General features: G+C 37.9%; 1 protein-coding gene across 1 annotated transcript in view; it reads left to right on the forward strand.

The window, feature by feature from the left end:
• Window positions 1-26,177, forward strand: part of SIPA1L1 (signal induced proliferation associated 1 like 1) — a 409,883-nt gene that overhangs the window by 191,817 nt on the left and 191,889 nt on the right. The window contains exon 6 of the mRNA XM_004371003.2: window positions 18,878-18,939. The gene's annotated coding sequence lies outside the window, so the exon portion shown is untranslated. The remainder of the gene's footprint in view (window positions 1-18,877; window positions 18,940-26,177) is intronic.

The following is a 26,177-nucleotide window of genomic DNA, read 5'->3' on the forward strand; positions in this document are numbered from 1 at the left end:
TATATCGCCAGTTATCGGTTGTTCTATCTCCTGCTGGAAGCTCCGTGAAGCTGCTTTCTCTTACCCTGTATTTGCTGGTCTCTGATAGGAGTCCAAGATGGCGGGTCTGTGCTGTGTTAGCTGGTGGGGACCTCTGCATGAATCTCTCCTTGCTCTCCATTCTCTTGTCAGTTTTCTCACTCCATTTGGTGGTTGGCTAAGTTCTTTATCTCTTCATTTGATGTTTTAGGGTTTCAGGATTGCTGTTTTCTCTGTTTGGCTTAGTTTTTTGGATCTTTGCTGTGGAGAGACGGCGTGGTGCTTCTGCCTAGAGCACCATGTTGCCAGAAGTCTCTAATTTTTGACCATTTTAAAATGCCTTAGGAGTAAATCATCGGCCCACACTTTTTTTTTTTTTTAATTGTGGTAAAACTGTGCCTAACAAAATATGTGACTGGCCCACTCTTACAAGTTGATTATGCTGAAGAACTATTTTAAGATGTTGATTTTATTGATTTAATTATCTTGTGCATTTCCCCTAGTGTAAGCAGGGGTATAATAAACTTATCGGCTAATAAGTTTGGTTTTCTTATTTGTAAAGCATTAAAAATTTTGTAGTGCATGCCATGTTAGAGTGGCTAATTGTGACTACGGTAATTGGCAAAGATGCTTGATGCTGTAAATATTTCATTAAGTATTTTTCTTTAAGCATTTCTTATCTTTCCAGGTAACCCATTTATTGAGGTTAAAATACCAATGAAATTATGTTTGTTAAAATTGTTATTATGTATGCATATACTTATTTATTTTAGTAAACTTTTTATTTTGGAATAGTTTTAGATTTACAGACAAGTTGCAAACATGTTTACTTATGCTTTAACTTGCTGTGGGTGATAGTTACTTAATTAGTATTTACATTAAAAGGTTAATATTTTTAATAAAAATGACCTTGTCTCCGAGTTTGATTCCATAGAACAATTTTTGTTGCTTTAAATTATATTATGTTTAAGTGAACGTATGTTGTCAAAGTTGTCTTTTTCCTTAAATGTCACTTTCTTGTGCTGTAAAATGATCATCTTCTGCACAAAGAGCTGTGAAATGTAAACATGTAGATATGGGATTGATGTTCTACATTTATGAGCATGAATAAACATCTGAATCAGGACCATGGCGATCATTTAATCAGAATTAGAAATCTGCCTGCTGAGATGTTCACAATTTTATATTTTTATAAAGGAAAATTAAAATTGCATATGCTACGTTGTTATTCCTCCTCCTCCCTTTTCTGTTGTACTTATATATTTACATTGGAGAGTAGTTTTAAGGAAAAATACCCCATTTTACTGAATTTAAGATGCCTTTAATTGTAAGACCCACTCTTATTTTATATACCAGTAAGAAAGAAAAAAGCACAGCCTTCTAAACTATGACACAGTGCTAAAACAAAATGCATCCTGATTTCAGTGATGTTAAAATGAGGAAAAATGTCAATTTCAGATCTGTGCAAAATGCTCAGCACTCTAGCACACTTTTTTAAATTGGGATTTAACTCAGGGCCCCTAGCTATTTTTAGAAGTCAATATAGGAATCATTAATTTGAACTGTGTTGCTTGCTTTTTTGCCAAAATACCGTTGGAGACATATTCATAATTAGTATCTGTTATTATAATAAGATTTTATTGACGTATCATTTCCATAGACAAATTTGAGTGCTCTGTGGGGGCAGACAATAAAAAGCCAATTTCCTCTCTGTAACTTGGGTCCCTCTGTCTCATGACCTTTCTCTTTTGCATTTTCAGTTTATCTCTCTACAGGTTATTCACCCTTCCTTCTAGTTTATAGCCTAAAAAAACTTTTCTCAACTCTGATTCTTCCCCTTATAACTATCACCTTTCTTTCCTCTCCCAAATTACCATATCATTTCTTCCTTCCCAGCATTGCGGTGAGTCACTCACAGATAATTCCTCACCTCAGTTATATATTAATCCTCTGTCTAAGGGTCGTTATGAGTCGGAATCAGCTCACCGCAACGGGTTTGGGTTTTTTTTTTTTTTTTTTGGTATTTTGCTGATACTGCTCTCTCTCTCTCTCTCTCTCAGATCCCCAATTTCTTTCTAATTTTCTAAAGCTGGTGACCTCTTTTTAGTTAAAACATCTTTCCTCATCTTTGGCTCTTCCCAGCACTCCCTATGCTCTTTTCTTACCCCCATGGCTACAGTTGTTCTCTGTACCTATTTTATAATCCCATTATGGCTAGATTTTCTATTTCCTTCTGGTCTATTATTAAAAGAATATTGAAACATGAAAAAATATGCTCTGTGAATGTCACTCTGATATAAAAATTATTTCTGCTTTTTGAGTATGTCTTTCCTTGGCTTGACCACATGCAAATGCGTTTGTTTCTTTTTTAATTTAGTTGTAATATTGGTAGGTATTATTTTATTTTCTATTTTGACATGATATCAATTATTTTCCCACGTTTCTTTATGGTCTTCATTATTATCATGTTAAATGACTATAAATTACAGGTCATAGTATTGATGTACCATAATTTTCTACATAATATTTCTGTTTAGACAGTTGACTTGTTTCCAGTTTCTTTATTTTTTTTTTTTTAAATTACAGAGCTTATTTTTATTCATATAACATTTTGCTTCTGTAATATTTATGTAGGGTTTATTGTTAGGAGTGCCGTAGGTTACGTGACCAAAGGTTACGAGCGTTTTGTTAAACATTTACCTACTTTTAAACTTTGCTAACCGTTGCCTATTTTTAAAGGTGCTATCCCAGTTTATAGAGCCCACAAGCAGTTTAAATTCAAGCTTACCAGTATCAAATGTACAAAAAATTATTTTGATAATTTAATAGTTATAAATGTATAAAAATATTTTGCTAATTTAACAGTTATATAACGGTGGCTACTTTATTTTCACTTACTGTTAATTTCTTGATTGTCAATGAGAGTGAACATTTTCACATGTCGAATACTGAATTCGTATTTTCTTATGAATTCTGTCCATATTATTTATCCAATTTATCTATCTAATATTCTATTAAAAAGCTGTAATAAAGAAACTTATTTTAGATTGTAGAATTCCTAAATTATCTTCCTTTTAAACCAAGTGTACGGAGATCGCTCTGCCTGCTTTTCGATAGTCTAATGGCCTTTGCCAGTGTGATGCTTTCACTTCATGTAAATTTTCTCTCAGATGGCTTTTTTCTCTTTCATCATTACATAGAAATTTGGAGAAAAACCCAATAACTTTCCCCCCTTTTTTAACCATCCATTTTTGTTACCATGAAAATACAGGGTATTCTCTTATGGGCATCAGTTTGAGGAAAATTCGTTGTTGAATTGTGCCTAATAGTTTTTTTTCTGCCATTGCTTTTCATTTGCAAATGCTTTCATCATGAAAAATAAAACTTCAGTAACTCAGATGTCCTGTGATAATTCTGGTGAAGGAAAAGTGGCTTTTAAGAATTTAATAAAACATTTGTGTTGACGGTAATTAAAAGACATACCTGCTATAACCTTAATCGGTTGATATGTAGTACAGATTCATGGGTAATTTTGAATTGAAATTTTTGTTGTTGTTAATTACTTTAGAATGAGCTGTGCTCTCTTTCTACAGCGATCCAGTCGGACAACTGAATGCATGTTTGCTGTAATCTGTGCATCTTCAGTTTAACTCCTTTTGAACCTTTCCTTGAAGTTACCTTTCACTTCCTGTCATTCATTTAATGCATTTCTTTTACTGACTTAAGAATCATGGGTATTCTCTAAAGTTCAGTGCGTAGTGGCCATCTCCTTTTATACATTTTTCTTCGTGAGCTCAGCCTTCTTCCATTTTAACCTATGCCCATCCCCTCATTAAAGCACATTTCTAGCCCTGGTTTGTTTTACCAGCTGGAGACCCGTATTTTCAACTCCTTTCCTGACTCTGTGGTCCTGCAGCAGATTCACAAACTCAAGTGCCTACAAGAGACAGGCAGACACTGTAAATGAATAAAAGCAGGCCTTAGTGTAAGAAAAAAACTTTTTCTATTGTAAGAAAAACAACAAGGTAAGTGGGGTGATAAATGGCTGCTGACATAGGCTCAGGATCAGGAAGTTAGGATTGGGGACAATGGTGAGTGGCAGAATGCAGGCCCCCTTGCAGGCTGTTTGGCTTCATCCACTGTTGCCATTTGGGAATTATCAGATCTTCTAGTCTTTCAAGAGAAGCTGTAATTCTAGATTCGCATGTTAAATACCCTGATTTTAAAGATCATGTTGTCCTGGATAGAATGGGAGAAAAATATAGAGCAGAACTCAAATTCTTATTTAAAAAAATAGATAAAAGCCATAAAAACTGGAACAGTAGAGAGCAGAGGACTCCCGGAGACTATCACCCTGAGATACTCTTTAAACCTAGAGCTGAGCCTGTCTCCTGAGATCACCTTTTATCGAATTAGCAGAGTGGCACATGAAATAAAAGGTATTGCCCGTAAGATCGATGCCCTGCTTAAAAACCGTCAGTACTAGACCAAAAGGCCAGTAATCACTCAAAAGCAAAGATGAAAAGATAAGGGACAGGGAAGCTGGAGTGCTAGAAATAGAACAAACAGAACACGATTAAAGAGAATGTTGACACATTGTGATAAATGTAACTGATGCCACTGAACAATTTGTGTGGAAATGGTCAACTAAGAACCTAACTTGCTGTGTAAACTTTCACCAAAAATTCAATAAAATATTATTTAAAAAATAAAAATAAAGATTGGGTTGAATTTTTATAAAACGTTGTGTCAAAAAAATACACCCACGGCTCTTTGTGGAATAATAATATCTGTCACTTAATGTTGTAACCTCTTTCTGTAAAGGCACTTCAGATTCTATACGTTGCCATCAATCGCTACCTGCTGTCCCATCCTTCCCTTTTGTTTCTTTGCTCATATAACGTTAGAACCAGGCATCTAGTTCTTTGAGCTAGGAATTTCCAAATCATTGACACTTCATTATTTCTTTATTTTGGAGAGGGATCTTGGTCAAGGGAAAGGCTTTTTGTGAATGAAGGGAGAGGTGAACATGTTTATAGGTAAAAAAGAAGCCAAAGAGAGAATGGATAATGAATAGAGCATATGTCTGCTGGGGATGGAATCTTGAGTGTAGAATCCAGTCACATCTCCGTGATCTGACTCTGACTTACCCTTCATATTTTTATTTCCCATTAATCATAAAGAATTATTTTCATTTTTCATAGATGTCATGCTGTCTTGACTTTCTTGAGGGAAAGCCATTATACTTTAAAAAACATGTTCCTTGGTTTTCCATATTAACTCTTTTTTCTTAGGTATTCTTGAATTTGATGCTTTTTTTCCAGTGCTACTGATTTTCCCTGGATTCATAGTGATATTTTGGTTGTCTGTAGGACTCCCTGAGTGGTGCAAACAGTTAAGCACTTGACTACTAGCCAAAAGGTTAGTGGTTCAAACCCATCCAGAAGTGCCTCAGAATACAGGCCTGACGATCGCTTCTGAAAAGCCCTGGCCTTGAAAGCTGTATAGAACAGTTGTACTCTGCACATGTGGGGTCCCCATGAGACAGAATTGACTCAGTGGCAGTTAACAACAACAGATTTGTTTGTAGCAGATGATGGAACTGAAAGATTGAATTCTGTTGTCGTTGTAGAAACCCTGTTATCTAGTAGTGCATGTGGGCTCTGATTGCAGGAAGTACAGCGGGTGGGCAAGCCATGTGGCTAGGGTGGATTTTCCCAGAAGGTGTTGGGGTTACTTGTCTTCCGAGTGCAGGTACACAGAAGTTAACTCCTAAATTATGGAGCGCTGTCAAGCTTCTCCAGTCCCGAGGTCCACTGTAGGAGTTTCTCTTCACTTTAATCTGGGAGCTTGTGCCACATCTTAGCCTCTCAAAGAGAGAGAGATTGAGGGACTCATGTAGATGTCATGTTCTTTAATTAACTGACTCACCATCCAACATCTGCTTCTTCTCGCAGAATCTCTGACGCTGATTTTTAGTTTTTCCTGGGTTCTGCTAGGAAAATTATTTGGAAGTCCATTCTTTTACTTCTCTCCACGTGTATCATTCTCCTGGTTTGCTGGTGTCATCTGTGTTGGGATTTCCTGTACTTCTATGCAATCATTTGTATTTTTGTATTTTTTAAACTAAATGTTATTGAGATGGAAGGAGGGAAAAAAGGTAAATTTGTGGTAGTGTTAGCAATTTTTGAACCAGAAATATTTTCCCTTTATACAGTTTTGCATTTCTGTTTCTGTTTTTAGCCCATATAGTTTCTCCCTCTCTGGATGTTCAAATCTCAATTATTAATATGCCATTTACTTTAGCTATACCTATGATATTGCTCATAAGGTTCCTAGGTTTGAGATGTTTTTGCCCAGCTTCTCTGCCTGGAAAATACTGTTAGGGAAGTACATAGCTCAATAGCACAAATCAAGGCCTAGATTCAAATTTGGGATCCAGTATCATTTAGTACAGGAGTCCTGGTGTTGCAGTGGTTAAGCACTTGGCTGCTGACTGAAACGCTGGCGGTTCAAACCTACTAGCCACTCCACAGGAGAAAGATGCGACAGTCTGCTTTTGTAAAGATTTTCAGCTTTGGAAACCCTACGGGGCAGTTCTACTCTGTCCTATAGGGTTACTATGAATTGAAATTGACTTGACAGCAGTGGGTTTTTTTGTTTGTTTGTTTATTGTTTAGTGGCCATGCCATCTTGTATGAACTGTATCTTTATCTACCCCCGTTTCACCTGAGGTTTGTAGGTAATAATATTATCTGCCATTTAATGTTATTGTGAATGATCAAATGGGACATAGTAAGTCCTGAAGCACTGTTAGCCTAAAAAAGGTGGATGAATAAGTACTAACTTTGATAGTTCGGCTCAGGTATGACATTCTCTGTTTAGCTTTGCCTGAATTCTTTCTCACCCTTCTCCCCTTTCCTAGACCTCAAGTCAGAGCTAATGCTTCTTTGTTCCACCCAACATTTTTTTCGTACCGATACTGTAGTGTACCTCTCACAGTTTACTTTTATTTTAGTTGGAGACTATCTTACTCACCAGGTACGGTCTTTCGGGAGGCGAGTGATGCCTTTGTTTCCTGCAGATGCTTAGCGTACAGTACCTTTATATACATACTCTCAGAGACTTCTAAAAAACCACTTGCTGTCCAGTCAGATCCAACTCATGGCAAACCCACTGTGTACGAGTAGAACTGTACTCAATAAATAGGGTTTTCAGTGGCTGATCTTTCGGAAGTACTAGGTTTTGAGGCCTTTCTTCTGAGGTGCCTCTGGGTGGACTCGAACTTCCAACCTTTTGATTATCAGCCACGTTCTTAACCATTTGTGCCATCCAGGGACTCCTCAGAGACTTCTAGTTGAATTGAATTGAAGTATCTCTTTTCTTGTCTTACTTTAAATCTAAAAACCTTTATAACTCATAGTCCGTTTTCTCATTTTGCCTCGTGCTGGCTTAACTAGTATAGAAAGACACTATTTGATTGGTTATGTATTGTATTAGTAGGTTTTAGGCCAGTAGGTTTTAGGGCATAGATGCTGATGTCATCACACAATCCAACTGAATATTCCTGCTTTAAGTTCTTAAAACCAGTTCTGTTTATAGTGAGAGTGGAGCATGTATGGTGATGGTGAGGTCTGTGCGTGTTTATCCAACTTGTCTGAGAAGACTGTCCTCCCCCATTTTGAGTAGTTAAACGTGACAGTTATGATTTGAGCCTGTTTTCTTCATGCTTATTTTTAGTGAATAGACTGTATTTTGGCTACATTTCAAAAATTTCATAAAGAACATGGTTATTTAAAATTTAGGCCAAATGCACAGTTGTTACTTCGAGAGGAAAGCAAACATTGCCTTCTGATTTATTCAGTGTGCTGCAAAGGGAAGAATGGAGACTTGGTGTAGCAAAATTATGGCTTAATAAATAGACTGATACACTTAGAGCACACCCTTGAGAATGAAAATTAATGGCTTGCTGAAACCTATCCCTAGTGTATTCCGTAGCAGTTCATTTCTCCTGTTAACCTGTATAGCTGCTTCTCACGTAAGTAAAGATTGTCACCTCTACTTAGAATGAAAATCTCTTCTATGGGCTATGGAATTGCTGTTAGAAAGCAAACAAAATGAATTGGAGCTGAATCAGCTAGAACTGTCACTTGATGTCTCTATGTAACTTACCATCTGTTTTAAAGATTTTTGTACGTACTCCCACCCTTATAAAATTGGTGCATAATAGTGTAAATTCTGAGAACTATTGTATGACATTTAAAACTAAGAAAAATAGATTGCATCTTTGTTGCTAAATTTAATATGCAGCTTATGATTTTTTTCAAATTGTCAAAATTTATTTACATTAGTGTAAAAATCCATTTGTTTTGAGGGACTCCTGAGCACACCTCGCAATAACCTCAGTCAGGTCAACTTAGCAGATGGTGTCACTAGTCCTGATTGCTACCAGGAGCATCCTTTCTGCTCTTATGAGTATTTTTGTTTTTTAATCTAGGGTTGTACTGACTTGAAAAATTGCTTATTTTTTTTTTGTGGGGGTGGAAGTTTTTATATCTATAGAGATTTAAATAAATGGATAATTGAATTAGTACGCACCTTAGAGAAGCAATCTCACCTGTCCCCATAACAGATTAACAAAATAATACTCTTTTTTTTTGGTCTTTTTTAAAGTATTTTTTTCTTTTGAAAAACCACAGAGTGGATGATGCTTTCTCAAGTATTTTAACTGAACTTTTTTAATTCAAGTATTCCCTTCTTTTATTTAAGTAACAAAGAAGATGTACAGTGTTTGCCATGGCTCAATATTATGTTCAAAGCTATGGGGAATTATGTTATTGTCTCTTGGAGGATTTAATTGTATACACCTTGGAAACATCCTTGATACCTAGTACAAAATTGTGGGAAGCTCTTACAGCTATTACATAGTATTGACCCAGCCTTCATGAGCTTGTAATTTCATCAAACAATTTTTTTAGTTTATAACTAACTTCTTTCTGAAAAAAGTATTCAGTATTCCCCTTGAATTTTTCTATAATTAATGCATGTATCCATAGTTCACTGATTCTGCTGCTTTATTGTACTATGTGGAGTTACCACATTTTCTCTAATGCCATTGGAATTTGGGTTGATTGCAATCTTTATGAACAATTCTGTGAACATTTTTGTATGTATGTCTAAGTGACATGGCTCCTGGTCAAACTTAAACTCAGGAGTGCAATTGCTGGGTGGTAGGGTATGCCCAGGTGTGACTGTTGTACCAATGTATACTCCCACCAGAGAGTCTGAACGTTTTCATTGCTCCACTTTCTTGCCACACACTTGACATTGCCTGACTTTTAAATTTAGTCTAGCTGGTAGGTGTGTAAAGGTAGTCTTTACATTTCCTTCGTTACTAAAGAAATTGAGCATTATTTCATGTATTTATGTGCCTTTTGTATTTTTTTAATAACTTTTGTCTACTTTTCTCTTGGATTAATTGTCTGTCTTACAGATTTCTAGGCATTATATATTCTAGATACTTATATTTTTTCAAATTTTTTGGCTTATTTTATTTTCTTTATGGTGTCTTAGTGAACAGAAGTTCTACATTTAATGTAGAATGTAGTCACTATTTTTAATGGTGTTCCTTTTTTATCTTGTTAACTTGTTCTTGGGCCATAAAAATAAACATTTTAATTGGCTAGTAAAAGTTTTATAATCTCACCTTTTACATACAAGTCTTTAGTTAAACTGTAATTGATTGTTACATATATAGAGATTGAATTTAATTCCCCCAACCCACACATGGATAGACATCTGTGCAAGTGCCGTTATTAACAAGTCCGACCTTTCTGCATTAAGCTACAATTTCTGCTGTGTTGTAATTGATAATTGTTAGGGCAAGGTCCCTCACTACCATTTCTTTTACAGAATATCTTGACTCTTCCTGGGCTTCTGACTTCTCATGTAGACGTTTTATATAATCAGCTTCTCGAGTTCCTTGAAAATTCCGTGAATGTGGAGTGTCTGTGTGTATAAACACGTACGTATGTATATTCTCAGCCGTCTTTAAAGGTTGCCTCTTTTCCATTCTCTGCATTATCTTTTTCTACTACTCATCCGGATGTTAGACCTATTCACTCTGTTGTCTGTATTGTTTAATCTCTCTTTCATAGTTGCATCTCTTTGTGTACTTGGGAAGCATTCTAGATTTTCTTTTTTACGTCTGTCTTCTAGTTCACTAATCTGTTTATCCTTTTTGTCCAGTCTGTAACTTAACCAACTAATGAAATTTTTTAAAAGTTCAGTTTTATATTTTTTAATTTTTAAACTTCTATTTGGTTCTTTCTCAGTTCTTTTTTTTATTTACCAAACCAAAAAACCACACTTGTTGCCATTGAGTTGATTCCAACTCACAGCAACACTATAGGACAGTAGAACTGCCCCACAGGGTTTCTGAGGAACGGCTGGTAGATTCGAACTGCTGACCTTTTGCTCTTAACCACTATGCCACCAGGGTTTCCTTTTTTATTTACAGCCTCCAATTTGTTCACATTTTCAAGCTTTTCATTTGCACATAAAAAAACAAAACAAAAAGAACCCCAAACGTGTTGCCATCAAATCGATTCCGACTCATAGAAACCCTATCTATATATAAATCATTCTTAGATAACAAACTATATCAGTTTTAATATTTGACATAGACAGAAAGGGCCTGAAGCCAGAATTGGGATTTATAAGACCTTGATTCACAGTATATCGTCTATTCCTTTCTTTGTTTTACTTTTCATTTTGAAGTAATTTCAGGAAAAAAAAAAGCTGAAAAATATGTTAAACACTTTTTGTACACCTTTTATCCACCTTCCCCAGTTAATATCTTCCATAAGCATAGTAAAATGATCAAAGTCATGAAAGTAATACTGATACAATGCTATTAACTAGTCTACAGGGACTATTCATATTTTTCCAAATATCTTGTTTCTAGACCAGGATCTAATCCAAGCTCAAATATTGCATTTAGTTGTTTCTTGTCTTTTGCCTCCTTTAATCTGCGGTGTTTGTCAAATGGTTATTTTTCTATTTCCACATTCTTTTTGTATTTATTAATTGAAATTCTCCCATTTATTCGTATATTCAGATGTTTATTTATGTCACTATGAACTCATGGATATTTGTTTAATTCCATGGGTTATAATCAATATAATTTTTATTTTATTGCTCAAATTGTCCCAGATTTGGCCCCTTTTGGTTGCCTCCCATGTCCTTTTTTTAATTTTATTGTTGTTCTAAGAATATATACAGCAAAAAATACACCAATTCAGTAGTATCTACATTACCATTTAGGGACATAGATTACATTCTTCGGGTTGTGCAACCATTCTTACCCTCTTTAGTGGGTAGGAAGTTTCTTCTCCATCAAAATAAATTCACTGCCCCCAAAGGTTTCTGTCTAATCTTTTGAGTTGCTGTTGGCAATTTGTTCCTGTATAGATAGTTCTTAAAAGAGCTTAATGCACAAGGCAGATGTTTTCTACTAGTTAAGCTAGACGATTGTTTGGTTTTAAGAGGACTTCAGGGGACATTTTTGGTTTAAGGTTTAAAGATTATCTCAGGGCATTAGTTTCAGGGGTTCATCCAACCTTCATGGCTCCAGGAAACCTAGAGTCCATGAGAATTTGAAATGCTGTTCTGCATTTTTCCCCTTTTGAGCAGGATTCTTCTATAGAAGCTTTGATCAAAATGTTCAGTAATGGTAGCTGGACACCATCCAGTTCTTCTGCTGTCATGGCAAAGGAGGCAGTTGTTCATGGAGGCAGTTAGCCACACATTCTATATCCTCCTTCTGTTCCTGATATTCCTTCTTCCTTTGTTGTTCTAGGCAAATAGAGGCCAGTTGTTGTGTCTTGGATGGCCACTTAGAAGTGTTAAGACCCCAGGCAATATGCAGTGAACTAGGAGGTAGAACAGAGGCACTAAACATGTTATTAGTCCAATTGTGCTATTCATAAGGTTTCCACTGGCCAATTTTTTTTCAGAAGGAGATAGCCAGGTTCTTCTCCTCAGTCTGTGTGAGTGTGGAAGCTCCACTGAAACCTGTATACCCTGAGTCACCCTGCTGGCATTTGAAATACTGGTGGCTTAGCTTCCAGCATCACAGCAACATGCTAGCCATCACAGTATGACAAACTGACAGACGAGTAGTAGAGAAGTTCGATATCATCAGACAGAACAAGGCCAGGGGCCAAACACAGAGCAGACCATCAATTGCATAGACCAACATCTATGCAAGTTCAAGTTGAAGCTGAAGAACATTAAAACTAGTCCACGAGAGTCCAAATACAGCATTGAGTGTATCCCACCTGAATTTAGAGACCATCTCAAGAATAGATATGACAAACTGAACGCTAAGGACTGAAGACCAGACGAGTTTATGGGATGACATCAAGGACATCATGCATGAAGAAAGCACAAACGTTATTAAAATGACAAGAAAGAAAGAAAAGACCAAAATGGATGTCAGAAGAGACTCTGAAAGTTGCTCTTGAATGTGGAGTAGCTAAAGCGAACAGAAGAAATGATGAAGAGCAGAACAGAAGATCTAAAAGGGTGACTGGAGAAGACATAGTAAAGTATTATAATGAAATGTGCAAAGACCTGGAGTTAGAAAACCAGAGGAGAAGAACACGCTCAGCATTTCTCAAACTGACAGAACTGAAGGAAAAATTCCAGCCTCCAGTTGCAATTTTGAAGGATTCTATGGGCAAAATATTGAATGATGCAGGAAACATCAAAAGAAGATGGAAAAAGAATTGGTCAACATTCAACCATTTCAGGAGGTAGCATATGATCAAGAACCGATGGTATTGAAGGAAGAAGTCCAAGCTGCACTGAAGGCACTGCAAAATACAAGGCTCCAAGAATTGATGGAATACCAACAGAAATATTTCAACCAACGGATGCAGCACTGGATGTGCTAACTCGTCTATACCAAGAAATTTGGAAGATAGCTACCTGGCCAACCAACTGGAAGAGATCTATATGTATGCCTATTCCCAAGAAAGGTGCTCCAACAGAATGCAGAAATTATCGAACAATATCATTAATTTCACACACAAGTAAAATTTTGCTGGAGATCATTCAAAAGCGGCTGTAGCAGTATATCAACAGGGAACTGCCAGAAAATCGAGCCAGATTCAGAAGAGGATGTGGAACCAGGGATATCATTGCTGATGTCAGATGGATCTTGGCTGAAAGCAGAGAATACCAGAAAGATGTTTACCTATGTTTTATTGACTGTGCAAAGGCATCTGACTGTGTGGATCATAACAAATTACAGATAACATTGCGAAGAATGGGAATTCCAGACTTAATTGTGCTCGTGAGGAACCTGTGCATAGATCAAGAGGCAGTCGTTCGAACAGAACAAGGGGATACTGTGTGGTTTAAAGTCAGGAATGGTGTGCATCAGGGTTGTATCTTTTCACCATACTTTTTCAGTATGTATGCTGAGTGAATAATCCGAGAAGCTGGACTATATGAAGAAGAACAGGGCATCAGGATTGGAGGAAGAGTCACAACATTGCTTGCTGAAAGTGAAGAGGAATTGAAGCACTTACCGATGAAGATCAAAGACTATAGCCTTCAGTATGAATTACACCTCAACATAAAGAAAACAAAAATCCTCACAACTGGACCAATAAGCAGCATCATACATAATAAATGGAGAAAAGATTGAAGTTGTCAGGGATTTCATTTCACTTGGATTCACAGTCAACACCCATGGAAGCAGCAGTGAAGAAATCAAAAGATGCATTGCATTTGGCAAATCTGCTGCAAAAGACTTCTTAAAGTGTCGAGAAGCAAAGATGTCACTTGGAGCACTAACGTGTGTCTGACCCAAACCATGGTATTTTCAATCGCCTTATATGCTATGAAGGCCGGACAATGAGTAAGGAAGACAGAGGAAGCACTGAAGCCTTTGAATTATGATGTTGGCAAAGAGGATTGAATGTGTCATGGACTACCAGAAGAATGAACAAACCTGTCTTGGAAGAAGTGCAACCAGAATGCTTCCTAGAAGCATTCGCATACTTTGGACATGTTATCAGGAGGGATCAGTCCCTGGAGAAAGGACATCATGCTCGGTAAAGTAGAGGGCCAATGAAAAAGAGGAAGACCCTAAACAAGGTGGATTGACACAGTTGCTGCAACAACGGGCTCAAGCATAGCAATGATTGTGAGGATGGCGCAGGACCAGGCAGTGTTTCCTTCTCTTGTACGTAGGGTTACTATGAATTGGAACCGACTTGACAGCACCTAACAACAACAGCCCCTACAACCACTTGAGCCATTTCCTTGATATAAATCTCTCTATATATATTTATATGCTTTACTGGTTTTGCTTCTCCAGAGAACCCAACCTAAGACAGCAAATAATCTGAGAAGCTGGACCGTATGAAGAAGAACTCGGCACCAAGATTGAAGGAAGACTCATTAACAACCTGCAGTGTGCAGATGACACAACCTTGCTTGCTGAAAGTGAAGAGGACTTGAAGCACTTATTGATGAAGATCTAAGACTACAACCTTCAGTACGGATTACACGTCAACATTTTGCTCACGATATAAGCCCATACTAATAGAATGTGAATCCTTGTAATGTGATGTCCGTGATCTTGTTGTCCTGGACGTTTGCATAATCACTGCCTCTAACTGGAGGTAACTTCATGGCTTCCTGCGGCCCCTGGGAAGTTACAGTATCTAATTACATTTTAGACATCCCATAGATTGAGAAGATGAAATCGAAGAATAGAAACGGAAAAACATGCAGGTTTAGAAAGTTAAGACTACATAGTCTGTCAGGTTTGCTTTATCACTTGAGAAGCTAAAATTTCTTGCCCACTTTATCTGTTAGATGGGAAGAAATCATTGTACTGTAAATACAACCCCTCAGCAGTCTTTTAAGAGCCCTAAAACCAAAAACCAAAACAAAGCTATTGCCGTCACGTTGACTCCGACTCATAGAGAACATGTAGGACAGGGTAGAACTGCCCCATATGGTTTCCAAGGAGCAGCTAGTGGATTTGAACTGCCAACCTGTTGTTAGCAGCCGTAGCTCTTAAGCACTACGCCACCAGGGTTTCCTTAAGACCCCTAATAAGTGTTAAAAATGTCATTATTTTTGTCCAGAAGGCAGGTTTGGTGACCTTCTAAGCAGCTTGTTTTACAGTCTATTTTGTATAACTTATCCAGCAGATTATGTTAAAATGTAGGGGTTTATTTCCTCTTCATGCAGCCATCTGTTACTTTCTTCTGTCTCTATGTGTTGCATTCACCTCTTGCCACCATGTATGTTTTGTGTAATCATAGCTCATTCTCCAAAGTCCTACTGGAAACTCTGAGGGGACGTTCAGTTGCAATGCAGACATCCCACTCTAAGTAACGGGAGCTTTAGGACCATACTGTGTGCGGGCACAAGGCTTGCCACTGCATCGTAGTGTTAGATGCCCAGGTAGCGTGAGCTGTTAGAAACCATCCCTTCAGTTATGTAGCCTGTTGTCTTTATTTATACAAAATTATTAAAGCATTTTACTTTTTTATTCAAGTATAACATATATAAAAACAAGTGCGTTCATCATCTAAGTGAACAATTTTCCCAAATTGAACACACTCATGAAACCACTACTCAGATCAGGGAATCAAAAATTATTCACCCCTCAACATTCCTCCCAGTCTCCACCCACCCTCCACCACACACAAAGCTAACAACTATTCTGACTTACGTAGTTCTACCAATTTTTGAACTTTGTAAATGGAATCATATAATATATCCTCTTATGTGTCTGACTTCTTTGTCGCAGCATTGTGTTTGTGAGATCTATCCATGTTACTGCCTTTGTTATGGTTCATTTATATTCATTGCTCTGTAGCAGGTAAACTGCAGCCTGTGGGCTGGCTGCCTGTTTTTGTAAGTAAACTTTTTTTGGAACACAGCCAAACCCATTCATTTACATCTTGTCTGTGGCCGGTTTGGCACTCCAAAGGCAGAGTTTAGTAGTTTTGACAGAGACCATGTGGCCCACAAAACCTGAAACATTTACTGTTTGGCCCTTTACAGAAAAAGTTTACTGATTCTGCTGTGGAGTATTCTGTTGTATGAGTATTCCACACTCTATTTGCTGCCAGAGCTAACGAGCATCTTTCCAGTTGACACTCACACCAGCAGTGTATGGGAGTGGAATTACTCCACATCCTTGCTAAAACTTGGTATTCTCAGACTTTTTAGCCATTTTGATAAGTGTATAATTTTATCTCATTGCCATTTTAATTTGTATTTCCATGTTGATAAATGATGTTGGGCACCTTTTCATATATTTATTGGCCATTTTGATAGCCTGTTTTTGGTGGCCTTTTTTTTTTTTTTTAATTGTGTTGTAAGAGTTCTTTATACAGGCATTCCTGGATTACAAACATGTTCCGTTCCTAAGTCTGCATTTAGGTAGAATTTGTACATAAGTCAGAACATTTAGGTATGGTTTGTTATCTAATGTCAGTTAGTCAAATGTTCTTCTTAGTATATAACATACAGTGTACCTTTCTATGCATAAAACATTAAAGAAACAACTTCTAGATACATTAAAACGTCTTTAACATAATAATACAGTAATAATAATAATGTTTTGATGTGCATCGCAAAGTAGTGCCTATTTGTTATTATAAACCATTGCGTGTACTTTGAATTTTAATATAATAGGCTTTATGGGGGGTTGGTTCATAAACTGGATGTTCATAACTCGCATTGTATGTAAGTCGGACATTCATAACCTGGGAATGCTGTAATTCTGAATGAGTCTTTTGGTGGATATATGTATTGCAAGTATCATCTTGCAATCTGTGGCTTGTCCTTTTATTCTATTAATGGTAGATGGTTTTCTTTTTAATGAGCCATAACCAATATAACAACTTGTCTGAATCTCACATACAGTGAGGAAAGTGAAATTAGACATGGTATTTGTAGATACTTGGATTGTAGCAACCCTTAGTGATCCTTGTAATGGCTTACCATACCAGGAAGTACCACTGTTTTCATGTGGAGTTGGATTTTTATGTTTTTTATTCCCTCTTAATTAAGAGTGTGATTTGCTGTATTGTTTTTTGTCCTGGGGTCTGGATATGGACAAAATTCTTATCTTTCATTTATAAATGTTAAAAGTGACTTCAAGGCCTTAGAGTCTCCAGTTCAATGGGTGTGTTTGTTTAGCATTCCATAGTATGCTGAATATTCAAAGATTTTATTAAGTAAAATGCAGTGTCAAATATTTGAATCAGATATGTGCATATTTTCTACTGAAAACTGTATACTCAGACCCCTAAGTTTAGAAATTTAGAAATTAAAGCTAAATAGCTTTAAGTTGCATCAAATTGAATAGGTATGTGTTGTAGGCGATATACTACGTGATTTTTTTGAGGTTTGTTTAATAATTCTGTATTTTTTTCCTTTTGTGTTTCAGTTTAACAGACAGCAGTCCAGGGCAATATTGCTTGATTTAAAACATGTTTTTTGTTTTGTTTTGTTTTTTGGTGGTCAGATCTACAGTAGATGCAGATGCTCTTAACTTGAAAATACAGTCACACGTTGCATAATGTCCATTTGGGCAACATCCAACTGCATGGAGGTCCTTGGTCCCATAAGATTTTTTTTCCCCCCAGTACAAAAGGAAAGCAGCTTTCCTTTTGTTTATTGTTTCCCCCTAATGGTTTTAAAGCATGAATCCTGGTTGTGCAGTGGTTAAAACACTTGGCTGCTAACCAAAAGGTCAGTGGTTTGGCAGTTGGAACCCACCAGCCATTCTGCTGGAGAAAGATGTGGTAGTCTGCTTCTGTAAAGATTTACAGCCTTGGAGACCCCATAGGCCATTCTAATCTGTCCTATCAGGTTGCTATGAGTCAGAATCAACTTGAAGTCAGTGAGTTTGGGTTTTTTGAGTCGTTTTAAAGACCCCAAATCTCCAGAGTGAATGAGCAGTGAGGCTCCAGGGCGCATCCCAATCTCCCCAGTGCCTCCTCCTCTGCCTCCTCCTGGCTTTCTTCACCTGCCCAGCAACCATGCAGCTGTTCGCCCCTGACGCAGGGCTGTGCCAGCAAAGCTTCACCACTCCTGCCACGGGCGCTGGTGGGGTGCTGGCCAGGCCAGAGCACTCGCGGGCTCCTGGCTTCAGGCGGCAGTGGCTGCATATGATCAGGTAGCCATTGCACCAACAAGGCAGCAGCAGCCAGGGCCGCCACCACCTGCCTTGCTCCCAGAACCTGCATACCCAGTCCCTGCGGCCACCTCTCGCCACCCCTGTCCTTCCCCCACCCCCCGCACCCAGACGTGTACAAAGTCCCTATCTGGCCGCCGATGCAGCCCCCTCCCAGCCTGTAGCTGCTCACCTGGCAAGGCCAGTCTCCTGTGCCCAGTGTATATAGCCGTTGAGCTTTGTCTGGCAGGCAGGCCGCAGTGGGGCCTGCAGGGCCGGGGCTGCTCCTGAAACCATTTTCTTAAGGTCCCGTAACATTCCTGCTCCTCAAGCAGGTGGAACAGCCATTGGAGCTGTGGACTGCCGGTGTATTATACGGTGTTCGCACAATGTCCGAATCACGTAACGTCGTATTTCACAGAATGTATTGTTGACCTTAAGCGATGTGTAACTACTTAAAGACTCTCCAATACTATTTTCTCTCATTTCTAATTTAAGTGTGGCTGTTTACCTTCAAATATCTGATTTGCCTTTTAGAAAAAAGACAAACTTTTATCAAAATTTCACAACTGTTTAGTGAAATGACTTTAACTGATTTTTACTTTTTAACTGATTCTTTTTCTTTTTTCTTTTTCTCAGATTATTAATTGCTGAAGTGGGTGCTGTTGCCTAAATGTCTGTGGTCATGGCACCAAAGTTCAGTAAGTACTGTACCAATACTTCTGTGACCTACCTGCTTTATAAAGTGTTAACTTTCTGCCTTTCAGTTTCTGACTAGAGAGAGCAGTTGAGATAAAGTTTTCCAAACTTAACTTTTCTGTAAGGGAGCAATTCATTTGATCATCTGTCTTTTGAACAGATACTTTATATACAAATATATAGTGATAGTTATTTATTTCATTTTATGATAAATGCAGTATTTCTCAGGCTATTTCCTGCAAAGAGGAGCCCTGGTGGTGCAGTGGTTAAGTGCTCAGCTGCTAAAGGAAAGGTCTGTGGTTTGAACCCACCAGCTGCTCCAAGGAGAAGGATGTGGCAGTCTGCTTCCGTAAAGATTACGGCTTTGGAAACCCTGTGGGGCAGTCTGCTCTGTCCTATAGGGTTACTATGAGTCAGAATCAGTTTGACCGCAGTGGGTTAATTTGGTTTTTATTCCCTGCAAATACCAACAGAGTGGACATTGGATTCATATCGTGTGTTCCATCCAGCCCCATTGTGGCAATTATGGGGTTGAGGAACCCATGCCAACTGTAGGGTGGGCCCTAATTAGGGCCAGTCTCAATCCTGTCAGTGTTGGATGTCACCTGGCCTGAGGGATGGTTTTAGGCATGGTCCTGTAATCCCAGTCCAGCCAGTGACACTCCAGGGTAGACTTGCCTGGAGCTTCTGACAGAAGTCTTTTCTTACTTAAAAGAGAGTTACATGAAGACAGCACTTCTCTTCTTCTAGATGTTGTTATATGCTGGTGGGAGGTCTGGTGTGGCTGCAGCCTTCTGGCTATCAGCCTGAGCAAGAAGCCACACAGGGTGGAGGGTAGAGTCCAGAATCACAGGGAAAACAGCCCTGAAGCCTGCCCTTCCTCTGGGTGTCCAAGTGTTTGAGGCAGTACATTTCCTTTTTGTTTAAGCCAGTTGGAACTGGGAGCCAAAACACCCTAAGTCATTCATTTAATCTCTGTTTTATTTTTAGTAATCCATTAGTTTCTCCCTGGGGAATGTGGAGTAATTGCAAAGCAAGGCAAAATAATACGATTAAATTAAACTGGCAGGGTGTGCTGGTGTTGACTGGCATCCTCTTCACTCTTAACAGTCAGCAGGTAGTGACTTAGTATTTACAGACATGTGAATAAAATATAAAGCTTTCAGATTCTCTCCTCTTCTTTGCCCCGGAAGGTTTGCCTTTTAATCAACCCACTTGGGTTGTGAATCTTGAAAAGAGTTTTGGGTTAGTGGCTGTTTTATGAAATGGCATGAAAACCAACCAGTTGTATATATGTGGCTATTTGGGTATTCTTTGTGTTTTCTTAGAACCCATTGTAATCCTCCCTAATAGCAGTTCTGTCTCTCTACCTCCTGGAACTACTATCCTGATTGTGGTTTTTATCATTGCTATACATTTCTTTGTGCTTTTACTATGCCTGTGTAGTATGATTTTTTATATGCTTTTTAACTTCAGGTAAATGTAGCATACTATATGTACTTGTATGAAATCACAAAGGAGTTTAGAATAAATTCAGGGTCACTGAAAGAGGCCATAAATATATTCTCAGACACTCATCAAAAGATCTATTATGAGACATCCTAACGATTTGTAATAAAATGATTTTAGATCATTAGATTTTAAATGGTTGATGAGCTCGAATCAGCCTGCTGACAGCTAGCTATTATCTTATCCGCTGGTAGCAGAGGATACTCAGGGCGACCCCATGTATTAAAGAGTACAACTGGTCCATAGGGTTTCCTTGGCTGTAATCTTTATTGGAGCCAGACCTTTCTTCTGAGGTGATCCTGGGTGGGTTCGAACGACCAACCTTTAGGTTAGTAGTTGAGTGCAGACCATCTAGGGACCTCTCTGTCTGGGAAGAAGCACTTTTATTCCTTGCTTAGATTGCTATTGAGTTTGCTTTCTATACCTGCTTCTACATTCCAGTGAAGGTTTGGAATGTGCAGGGCATTTTTAGACCAACTGTGCCATTACTGAGTGTTATGGATTGAATTGTGTCCCCTGAAAATGTGTGTCAATTTGGCTAGGCCATGGTTCCCAGTATTGTGTGATTGTTCATCTGATGTGATTTTCCTGTGTGATGTAAATTCTATCTCTGCAATGTTAATGAGGCAGGGTTAGAGGTAGTTATGTTAACGAGACAGGACTCAATCTATAAGATTAGATTGTATCTTGAGTCAATCTCTTTTGAGATATAAAAGAGAGAATCGAACAGAGAGATAGGGGGACCTCATACCACCAAGAAAGCAGTGCCAGGAATAGAGCAGGTCCTTTGGACTCGGGGTCCCTGTACTGAGAAGCTCCTAGACCAGGGAAGATTGATGACAAGGACTTCCTCCAGGACCGACACAGAGAGAAAACCTTCCTCTGGAGCTGGCATCCTGAATTTGGACTTCTAGCCTTCTAAACTGTGAGAGAATAAATTTATCTTTGTTAAAGCCATCCATTTGTGGTATTTCTGTTATAGCAGCACTAGATAACTAAGATGCTGAGCTTTTCAGAGTGTGTTGAGTTCCTTTTTCGTTTAAATAGCTTTATTTCATCTTGGAAAAATTTGGGAACAGATAAAGATGATGGTTGTATAACAGGATGAAGTTAATATAACTGAACTGTACATGTCAAGAGTGTTGAAATGGCAAATGTTTTGTTACCGATATATTTATCACAATTAAAAAAATAATAACTTCATTCATCCTGTGGTCAGAACGCATATTTGGGCAAACTTAGCTAAACCTATGCATTTTTCTGTACTGCAACAGCCAGTATGCCTACAAAGATTACTTCTGTGCTTTCTAAATGTGCTAGTTTGTTACTTCTGCTGGCAGCAGTAATAGAAGAGGCATCCACTCTTTTGAACTGACTGTGAAACATACCTCTGTCATTTGTAGCCTCCTCAGAAACATTTGCTGTATGGTTATTTCCCTTTGTGCCCTGATGTTGAGACTTGGAGATCACTTTGTATTGTTTTGTCTGAAATGTATCTTCTGTTATTTAACTTCTGCATTCAGAAAATTCATTCTTTTACTGTTGGAGGATTCATATTACTCTTTGTTCTTGTTTGGAATGTTGCCTCCACGGAACTGAATAGTCACTTCCGGCCAGATTATCATTAGTTCTTTCAACTTGTTAACCTAATTATTATTATTATTATTATTATTATTTTTAATATATTTTTTATTGAACTTTAGATGAAGATTTACAGAACAAACTAGCTTCTCATTAAACAGTTAGTACATATATTGTTTTATGACATTGGTTAACAACCCCATGACGTGTCAGTGCTCTACCTTCTCGACCTTGGGTTCCCTATTACCAGCTTTCCTGTCCCTTTCTGGCTACTAGTCCTTGCCCCTGGGCTGGTATGCCCATTTGGTCTCATTTTGTCCTATGAGTCTGTCTGATCTTTGGCTAAAAGGTGAACCTCCAGAGTGACTTCTTTACTGAGCTAAAAGGGTGCCTGGGGGCCATACTCTCAGCGTTTCTCCATTCTCTATCAGGCCAGTAAGTCTGGTCTTTTTTATGAGTTAGAATTTTGTTCTACATTTTTCTCCAGCTGTGTCCTGGACCCTCTGTTGTGATCCCTGTCAGAGCAGTCAGTGGTGGTAGCCAGGCACCATCTAGTTGTACTGGACTCAGTCTGGTGGAGGCCGTAGTAGTTGTGGTCTGTTAGTCCTTCGGACTAATCTTTCCCTTGTGTCTTTACTTTTCTTCATTTTCTCTTGCTCCTGAAGGGGTGAGACCAGTGGAGTATCTTAGATGGCAGCTCTCAGGCTTTTAAGACCCCAGATGCTACTCACCAAAATAGAATGTAGAACATTTTCTTTATAAACTATGTTATGCTGATTGAGCTAGACATTCCCTGAGACCATGGTCCCCACAGCCCTCAGCCCAGTAAATTCGGTCCCTAAGGGAGTTTGGATTTGTCCATGGAACTTCCGTGTTGGTAACCTAATTATTGATAGAGTGTAAGAGAAAGAAGATTTATGCCAATCAAAAGAACTTTTCTGTTTTTTTAATTTGTTGGGTTTTTTTTTTTTTTTTGCTTAAATGTTTAACATCTGAACAAAAAAGTAAACTTAAAATATTTTTTCCTTAATTCATATATATATTGCATCCATGTTACAAGAAGGAAAACTAATCACATACTTCGTTGAAAGAGAATTTTAGGTTTTTGTGCACGCCTTTTTTTTTTTTTTCTTCTTGTGGAAAGGATAGGTCCTTCTTTTGATTTTATTTAAATGTAACTTTAGCTTTCTCTCGCCAGTGTGAACTCAGGATCTTAAGTTAAAATGTTGCCAGTGTTAGGAGATTATAGCCATCAAATGGAAACATGCAGTCAAGTAGGTCTATGAAAAGACCTACTACCTTGCTCCACTGGGAAGCAGCCAGTGCTCACAGTACTTTGCCATTTTGGACATCAGTGCAAACAAAGACATCAAAGGAAGGTAAAATACTTAAGCTAGAATCCTATAATGTCTTTTATCTTCATTTTCTTATTTTAAAAATTTAATGTTATAAAATCATGTTTTTGCTTTTTTTTTTTTTTTTTTAAGGAAAAGAGCTTATTGAAAAATCTATTCAGTTAACTGATATTACTCTATTTTTGTTTTTTGTGGAGTGGCTTTTTCTTATTTTTTTAATATAAAAAGATTTCTAGAGTTGTGTTGATTTTATATCTCGAAATGGTGCCTTTGAGGGAAATGATTGACTGAGGTAAGGGAACTTCTAGACAGTGACTCAGATCTGTAATTAGGTCTTGTTCTCCACACCCTTGTTGATTTGAAAGCACTGGCCATATACCATTTTGCTTTATAAATCATCTAAATTGGCTGCTGAACATTTTCTATTCTTTATTCTTATTGAAGGAATTAGAGAAGGAGACTTTCTTTGATTTGGACATGTTATAGAGAGTAAATATAATATACGTTTGTCAAAGTAAATTTCTTTCCTCGAGAGAATGAGCTGTAGTGGATTGTCATTTGTAAGCAGATTTAGAACATTCCTCAACAATTTGTACCTTTTCTTTCAGAGTAAGGTAGCAACTATTGCCTGTCTTCCAGCTCCATTAATTTGTTCACCTTTACCTGTCAAAGGAGTCTCTAGGTGGTGCAAATGGTTAATGAGCTTGGCTGCTAACCAAAAGGTTGGAGGTTGGAATCTCCCCCAGAGGTGCCTTGGTAATCTACTTCCAGAAAGATCAGCCATTGAAAACTTTGTGGAGCACAGTTCTACTCTGACACACATGAGGTTGTCATGAGTCAGAATCGACTTGATGGCAGCTGGTTGGTTACCTTTCAGAAAGGGAAAGTAGCCTCACTGAACCTCCACAGCACAACTGAGGCAGGAGGAAATCCTAGCAGCTTATTATGTGTCTATTGTGCCTCCTTCCAACTTGTCAATATCTCTTATATTTAGAATGGAAATCTGATATTCTTTTCTGCCATTTCTGAAAATAATGAGTCAATGGACTTAGTGAGACCTGTTAGATACCAGGCTATGAAGTGGGTGAAAGTCTTTTTTTTGTGTCACTAAATAATAAATTTGACAGTGTTTCAGTTTAAAACAAAAAAAACTTCTGTTATTTTGTTGCAATTTATTTTATAGTAAAAATTTGAAATAATCATGTTCATTCTAAGGTTGAAGACATTTATAAGTCACTTAAGGATAGAGATGAAACGAAGACTTTTCCTAGATAGACAGTAAACCTTTTAATTGTTTTTTTTTTTTCCTTTTAATTTTCTCTGATGGTGTATTGGAGATCTAGCCCAGCACTTTTTATCTTACTATGTTTGCTCTAAAGAGAAAAGGGCAAGCAGTTTTATCCAATCAATAGCAAAAAGACATAGATTTTCAAGTCATAATATGAGTTAACTGTTTAATATGTGGATAAATCTTTATTTTCACATTGGAATATATGTGATTGGGCATCTCAGCGGAATGCAGATTTTGACAGTAAGTAGAAGGAAGCTTTAGCGAGCTGTGTAGTTTTGTGTTTTGTAGGCATAACTACTGTTTTGTGTTGGTGAGTGTGTGTGCCCATACATGTGAGTTATCTTTGTTAGTCTAGGCCATTGTCGCTTGTTTGACATTGTTGTGTTCATTTTGGAGTTGTTGAAAAACAAATGTTCAAATGATAAAATTATTGTTAGCACATCTGCTTAGTTAAAAGATTTTAGAGTGTTTCTAAGAAACTGGTAAAATATTTCGTGTTACTGAATACCCTTGATAAATTCCTTATTACATGGTTAAACCAAACCAAAACCAAACCTGTTTCCGTAGAGTCAATTCCAACTCATAGCAACCCTATAGGACAGAGTAGAACTGCCCCACAGGGTTTCCAAGGCTGTAATCTTTACGGAAACAGACTGCCACATCTTTCTCTCGAGGTGCAGCTGGTGGGTTCAAACTGCTGACCTTTTGGTTAGCAGCCAAGTGCTTAACCACTGCACCACCCACCAAAAACCCATTGCCGACGAGTCGATTCCAACTCAGCGACCTTACATGGTTAGTTAAGGAATTACAAAAAGATCATTAGCCAACCTTGATAGATTTGGGCTGGATTTATAGAGTGTCTGTTCACTAAAAGCTGTCATCCTGTTTGTTTATAAGGACTTGTTTAGTGCCCAGTTAACCTTTCACTTAATCTCTTTTGCGATTAGAAGTCAAGAGACCTTGCTTCAGTACCATACAAATCACCCAAACTAGTTATCCTTAGTTTGCATGTTATGGACTAATTGGGTCATTAGCCAGTATCTAAACAGAGGGGAGAAGTCCCTCCTAGTGGTACAGTGGTTAATTGCTTGGCTGCTAACTGAAAGCTCAACAGTTCAAACCTACCACCGCTCCGCTAGAGAAAGATAAAAATGTGGCAGTCTGCTTCCGTAAAGATTACAGCCTTGGAAACCCTGTGGGGCAGTTCTACTCTATCCTATAGGGTTACTCTGAGTTGGAATCCTCTCGATAGCAATAGGTTTGGTTTTTTAGGTTAAATAGATGGGCCTGAAAGGGTCACCTTTAGTGAGTATTTAACATCACTTTATGGCTTCTAGATTACTTTGAGTAAATTATTTGACCCATGGCAGGGAATATCTCTTGTTAGTGCGTGCTGTGACCGAAAGACCTCAGTCAAGAATTCCGCAGTTCTTAATGGGTGAGAAGATATCTAAAGGAGTTTGTGGTTGATTACCTCTTATCCCGTCTGTAGCAAATGCCTTCT

The sequence above is a fragment of the Trichechus manatus genome, unplaced genomic scaffold (genome assembly GCF_000243295.1).
Source record: "Trichechus manatus latirostris isolate Lorelei unplaced genomic scaffold, TriManLat1.0 scaffold00010, whole genome shotgun sequence".
Classification (NCBI taxonomy): domain Eukaryota; kingdom Metazoa; phylum Chordata; class Mammalia; order Sirenia; family Trichechidae; genus Trichechus; species Trichechus manatus.